We start from the raw sequence: 7,167 nt of genomic DNA on the forward strand, positions 1-7,167 counted from the left end.
GAACTAAAAATAAAAAAGAAAGCATACAAATATAATACTAGAAATTCTTTGAAAAAAAAAACACAGATTCAATAGATATTTACAAATCAAAAGGAAATGCTATAGAAAACTTTATGCCAGTCAGTTGAAAACTGAGAGGACATGAAAAAGATAAATTGCCAAAATTGTCTAAAGAAGAAATAGAATACTGAAATAGACCCATAATCAGTAAAGCATCAAAACCTGACAGTTCTACAATTAAATTTGATCAAACTTTCTTTTTTTTTTAAAGATGTTATTTATTTATTTGCCAGAGAGAGAGGGAGAGTACAAGCAGGGGAGAGCGGCAGGCAGAGGGAGAAGCAGGCTCCTCGCTGACCAGGGAACCTGATGTGGGACTCGATCCCAGGACTCTGGGATCATGACCTGAGCCCAAAGCCCACTTAACTGACTGAGCCACCCAGGCACCCCTGATCAAACTTTCAAGAAGCAGATAACTCCTACCTTATCAAATTGTCCCAAAGCATAGAGAAAGGGGAAGGGTGCTTAACTCATTTAACGAAGCTTGTATAACCTTGATACAAAACAGGACAAAGAGATATCAAGGAGGGAAAATTGTAGGTTAATCTCTCTTTTGAACAAAGACTTGAAAATAATAAATAAAATATTAGCAAAGTGAATAAAGAAAAATATGAAAACCTTCAGTGATGACTAAGTAGTTCATTCCAGTACACAAGGATGTTCTAACAGTCAAAAATCCTTTAAGTACTTCACAAAATAAGTTATCCAAATGGCCAATAAGCATACAAAAAAGATGTTTAATATTAGTCATCAGAAAAACACAAATTAAAATCACAATGAGATACCACTTCATACTCACCAGAAAGGCTAAAATTAAAGACTAACAATACCATGTGTTGACAAGGATATGAAGCAACTGGAATTCTCATTTGCTGCTGCTGAAGGTGAAAAATGGTAAAACTACTTTGAAAGGCTATTTGGCATTTTCTTACAAAATTAAATATATTTCATAGTCCAGAATTATTTCTCATGTCACAATTACATAATTAACATAATTTATTATAAAATAATTACTCTAAATATTAATTTTCTAATATACCATAGTTTAGAGAACATGTTTGCAATATAAATAACCAACAGATAAATATTATCAGGATATGTAAAGAGTAATATGTAAAGAAAAATATGAGAATAATCTAATAGAAATAGATGAAAAGTCAATTCTATAAAAGGAAAACTCAAATGGCCAGTAAACATATGCACTGTTAGGAAAATGTAAATTAAAACAACAAACTTCACCAAATAATCAAATTGTCAGTTGCACAAGTGGGAACAGGCCATTCCAGGTAGAAAAAACAGCATGTGCAAAAGCATCTAACACTATGAGAACACATTTATACCTCCATTTATGTTTCTGTCTGAAGAGAGCAGCAAAAATTTTACATGCAAGTAAACATCAAATCTGGACAAAGAAATACCTTTCTCTGCATTCCCTGGGACAAAGCCACATGGAAGTCTAGTGGCTCAGCTAACAGAGGCTCCCCAGTCACAGGCACGCATAGGATTCTGGAGGTCTGTCTCATGGGCCGTGGCTATCTCTTCCTATATTAACAAATGAGTTCCAAACCATTCATCCACTTGTCCTATGGGATGAAAGGACTCCAGGGGTTGTGCCTGAATCAGACACAACCAGCACATGGGATTACTTCTTGCCTCCCTCTTGCAAAGGCTGCCCCTTCCTGGCCTAGTTCCAGGAACATCTGACTTTCAGAGGATCCTTGTGCCATGTCCTGCGTGCTGACGTTCTCCAGCATTAGCAGTATATTATAGCTAAGGCTGTATTACCTTGGAAGTCCAAAACACAGCCAAAAACAACTTGTGAAGAAAGTGGAAAGCATCCAGGGGAAAGTAAAATTATACATCCCCAGTGTGTTGCCAAACCAAAAAAATTCTTTCATTATCTACTTGTTCATCATTATATTATTGTCTCTATTTATTTGGTTAATTGCAGATTTCTAAACTTCACTGAAATTTTACTCGTTAAAAAAAGTATAGGTAAAGGGAGGCCTGGGTGGCTCAGTCGTTAAGCGTCTGCCTTTGACTCAGGTCATGATCCCGGGGTCCTGGGATAGAGTTCCATATGGGGCTCCCTGCTCCGTGAGGAGCCTGCTTCTCCCTCTCCCTCTACTGCTCCCCCTGCCTGTGCTCTCGCTCTCTCTCTGACAAATAAATAAATAAAAATCTTTTTAAAAAGTACAGGTAATCATGGAAATGGAAATATTTTAGCCCAAGAAATGAAGATTTAGGGCCATGTGTGATTTTTGGCGTCACTTACATACAGGGGGATAAGAACAAAAATATCAGAGGCCTAAGTAAAATCCTGTGGTGGAAGGAAGGAGAGCAGAATCAGGTCTGCATGGTGGTGGGGAGGGAAGGAACATTCAGCACCAGCCCCACGGGCAGCAACTGGCTCCTTTGCCTGTGGAGCCCAGCCCTGGGTGAAGTTGACTGTATGAATGGAAAGAACAGCCTATAATGTGGATTAACACAGGAACTCATCCACCCCACTAATTATATCTTGTTTGAAAGTTAAGAGTCATAGGGTCAGGGGCAAAACTGAGATTCACCCAACAGTGGGACTCTCTCTCTCTCTCTCTCTTATTTTAGATAAATAGCAACAGCAGGAGAAGTATAAAAGGGATAGGTTTTGAAGGCCAAGTTGAAGAGCAGAAAGAAAATGAGGTAAGGCAGCTGTTGCAAGCAGGCTCATTAAGGTAATGTGTTTATGAAATATAAAAGCTCCTGGAGGATTTTCACTCCAGAACCCTCCACGCAGAAGGCCTGGTGGGGGAGTTGAGTACGTCTGGGGGGCGCTCCTGAGGAACGCTGAGAGTGACTATTTGGGCCTAGAGAGCCCATCACTTCACCAAACCAGAATCAGCCCAGATGAATCACATGAAGTGAGGCCATGTTCCTCAGCCTTTTTCCACTATCATCCCTCGATGCAGCCATTTTAGGTATTTTTCCCTATTGCTCCCCCAGTTAGATTTTAATACCACAGATAGGCTGTATATCTGTTTATGTGATACATATATATTTGTGCTGTATACATACAAAAAGTTAGATTTTTTTCTTTTCTTTTCTTTTCTTTTCTTTTTCCCCAATCACCAATTTTCACCCCCTTCAGAGCGACATCATGCTCTCGAAGAATGTGTGGCCTAGCCCCAACTGACTCTTTTCCTCCATCATGCCTTGGATAGAATTTTCCTATAACCACAATCAATAGATTAAATTAAATTATATTTTTATAGAACAAGCACAATAAGCAAATTAGCCAGGAATAGATTTATTATCCTGATCTAATTGTTGCAATGCTTAATGACACTCACATGCATCTAGTGGCAGGTAACCAAATTGCAGAAGTACAGGTGAAATGGAGAATCAGTCAGCTCTAAAGTAGTTTTGTGTTTATCATAAAAATCTCAGAGATAGCTGTCTCACCCCACCTTGAAGATCACCCTTAGAATCTATATTCTGCATAGCCTTACCAACGAAGAGGATTTTGTCATACTTTCTGACCACAGTTAGGAGTGTGGAATAAAAATAAGTTTTGTTTTTGATGTAGCATTCCTAGTGGTGGAGGCAGGGTACCCATTTGAAAATTGCTCTTCTGGAAAAATTGACTTAATGAATATAAGGCAAACATCTCAGAGTTAGCCTGAAAACAACTGGTTAAAGTCAACTACACAACCAACTGGTTCCCAAAGGATCCACTTGCTTGATTCAACTATATCTTTCCAAATTGGTCTGCATTATAATAGTTGTAATAATGGTTACCATCACTCCAGTAGCAGAGAAGTTAAGTACTACCGTTGTCCCCATTTTACAGCTGTAGAAAATGAGGCTTATGGTGATCATACCTCGTCCAAGCCCACAAGGCTAATTAGAGTGACTGAGTTGCAGTTCGAATCTAGCTCTGCCTAGCCACAAAGCCCACATTTAACCACAGCAGTCTCTGCCTTTGTGTAGACAAAGCCTTGGTAGATTGAAGTGTTAAATATTTCTGCTAAAATATAAGCTGTGTCACTCAACTTTGTGGATTTTTTAAAAATCTGGACAACAGCTCCATCCTTCTAAAATCAAGCAGGTTGGAAAAGCCACTGGAAAGATTTGTTTTCAAATCTGAGACCCACTCCAAGAGGGTGTGCTCAGAGTTCAGCAGACAATGAAAAATCATCCCTAGCTCTACCCACTAACAATTGGTGCGCACAACTCCGGCTCTCTATCAACCTCCCGGCTCCAGCCAGCTAAGAGGGCTCTCTGCTTTGCATGCGACTGCACAGAGGCAATTTATTTTCTCATTGGAAATGGTGAAGCTGAGAGAGCAGAGCCGTGTCACACATGGGGGAGCCACCACTATAGGGAACAGAAGCTCCTTCCAGCTTGGCTTAGCTGCCATCTTTTAGGCTGCTGTTGATAGCAGCGAGAATGGTGCATACCCAATCCCTGTCTCAAGCAGGATTGAGAGTGTCTCAAATCCCTGCCTTCTTAGAGAGAATAATGGCAAGGGTTCGTGGGGGAGAATGGGAGGGGAACCTCTCCCTTGAAACTCTGACTATTGGGCTCCTTAAAGATGGATTAGCATTTCAGAGATTTATTCAGTTTCTTGGGTAGAGAAGCTGACTCACAGATACTATAAGTTTGGGTGTGATAGCTTAAAGCTAAATCTGTGTCCTCAAGCAGAATCTCAAACCAATAATTTTAAGGAGGCATAATGGAGTGCTGTGATAGCCCCAAAACTCCATAAATAATGAAGTCACACCCCTCTTATCGAACAGTCAAACATCAAACACCCTCAGCCATCCAGAGCATCTGAAAACACCCAAGTATCCCCAGCAGTCACCCTGCACAGACAGAAATTAAAAGCCAGAGAGAGCTTGAGAGGAAAGATTACAGAAAGAATGACATGACTGGTGAGTTTGCAATGAAAGGCGCTCCTTCATAGGTAAACACTGGCTCTAAAAACCAAGTGCCATTAAGAGCAAAAAGAAGGAATGGGAAAGAAAATGAGAATACACAAAACTCAAATCCTAGGAACACAGAGTAACACTGCCCGATAGAAGGATGTGAGTCACAAATGCAAGCTCTGTGTGTAATTGTAAATGCCCAATATATCCAAGATATCATTCCAACATATAATCAGTATTTTTAAATTATAGATTTTACATTCCTTTTTTTTATACTAAAAACTTCCAAATCCAGTATGTATTTTACACTCACAGGACAGCCCAGTTTGGACTAGTCACACTGCAAGCACTCAATAGTGCAATGTGACAAGCATCTCATATACTGGTAGAAAATTCTTAGCCATATGCTCAAGGGAATCACAAAGAGTGACACAAGGACATTTCGTTGCAGCATTGCATGTAAGTAATAAAAAATTGTAAAGAATCTAAATGTCCATCCAAAGGTGACTAGATTGTCTAATTTTACTGTATTAAATAATGAAATACAAAGGAGTCATTAAAATGAACAAATCAAATCTAAATATATCACCATGACATTTCTTCAAAACATAATAGTGAATGACAAAAGCAGTCTGCAGAATCATGCATATAGCATACCTTTAGGTAAAGTTTTAGAAATACCCCCACATGATGGGTATTAAGGAGGGCACTTGTTATGATGAGCAGTGGGTGTTGTATGTAAATGATGAATCACTGCATTCTCCTCCAGGAACTAATATCGCACTGTACGTTAACTACCTAAAATTTAAATCAAAGAAATTTTTATTGAAAATGTTTTGAGAAATAAAAAATAATTAACCTTACACTTTTTTTCACTTTTAATAAAAAAAGAAATACCCCACAAAAGCGATATATTACTTTTTGAAAGATATATAATGCAGTGAAAATATAATGTCAGAAGGAATATTCACAGACTTCAAGAAAGTGATTAGTCCTGGGCAAGGAGAAAGGAAGGAAGGAGGGAGAGAACGGAAGGGGTTTTAAGGTAACTACAAAGAGTCATTCATTGAATGTGTAATGTTTTATGTATTTAAAAACTAATCTGGCACAAACATAACCAAATGTTAAAATGCTAAATCTCAGTGGTGGGTACAAAAATCCTCATTAAGTTATTTTCAGTTCTTTGTAGGTTTCATATGTTTTGTGAAAGAAGGAGAGAGAAAGGGGAAAAAAAGGAGAAGACACATGATCACAAGAACCACGAAAAAGAGACAAAATAGTGTGAACAACCCAGCACAGGATTCAGGGTCACATTGTACCGGCCTCCTGCAGACAGCAGGACCCACTTGACCTTCACTAATGATGCCAAGTATTTGTTGCACTGCAGCCAAGTGCAAATGAAGCTGGGCATTCAGAGATACTCCTGAACCTACTGAAAAAGAAAATACTGTCTTGTTTTTCACACACTCTGACAAGGCAGAAAAGCATTTTCTTCAAAAGAATCTATGATAAAAGATTTACACAGAACTTTCAGCACATAAAAGGGTTAACTTGACCTTCAGCCCTCTGGAACCCACCTGAGCAGATCCCCTATTTGGCAACAATGTCTAACTAATGAGTTAGGTTTTCACCCAGCCCACACGGCCACTCCCTGGCTTTATCACACCAGGCTGCACCTACTCATTCGGAACTTTGCACTTGGCGCATCTGGTCCACAACACAGATCTATAATCAATCTCTCTCCCTCCGCCCCCCTTCTTTCCCTTTCTTCCTCTCTCTCTCCCCATTTGATTCTGCCTCCTTTCCTCCCTGCTGAGCGTGTCTGACTCTCAGCCCAGCGAGGATTCTGTGGATTTGGTGTCCTGCACAAACCTGAAGAGTTCATTGTCCTTCATCTCTTTCTGGTCATCTATTACAGATGCATCAAAACACTGACCCCACGAGATCCCCACTTTTAGCACTTCTGTATCCATGAGGTCCCCATTTATCCCTAACCTTGTTTATTATCTCTGTGCCTGGTTCTTCTCTTGGATAAAAACGGCTTCCTCAGTTCCATGGAAACAGCATTCAGTGTTAAACACTATCAGAGATTTATTGTTTAGCGGGCTCTTTTTAAGCTTATGCAATTACCACACCACACAACTTTTTCTGACAACCTCACCAAAAAGGAAAAGGGAAAAAAACATTATATATATATATA

This window comes from Callorhinus ursinus, unplaced genomic scaffold (genome assembly GCF_003265705.2).
Source record: "Callorhinus ursinus isolate GAN/ISIS: 27379988/994484 unplaced genomic scaffold, GSC_fseal_2.0 scaffold1, whole genome shotgun sequence".
Taxonomy (NCBI): domain Eukaryota; kingdom Metazoa; phylum Chordata; class Mammalia; order Carnivora; family Otariidae; genus Callorhinus; species Callorhinus ursinus.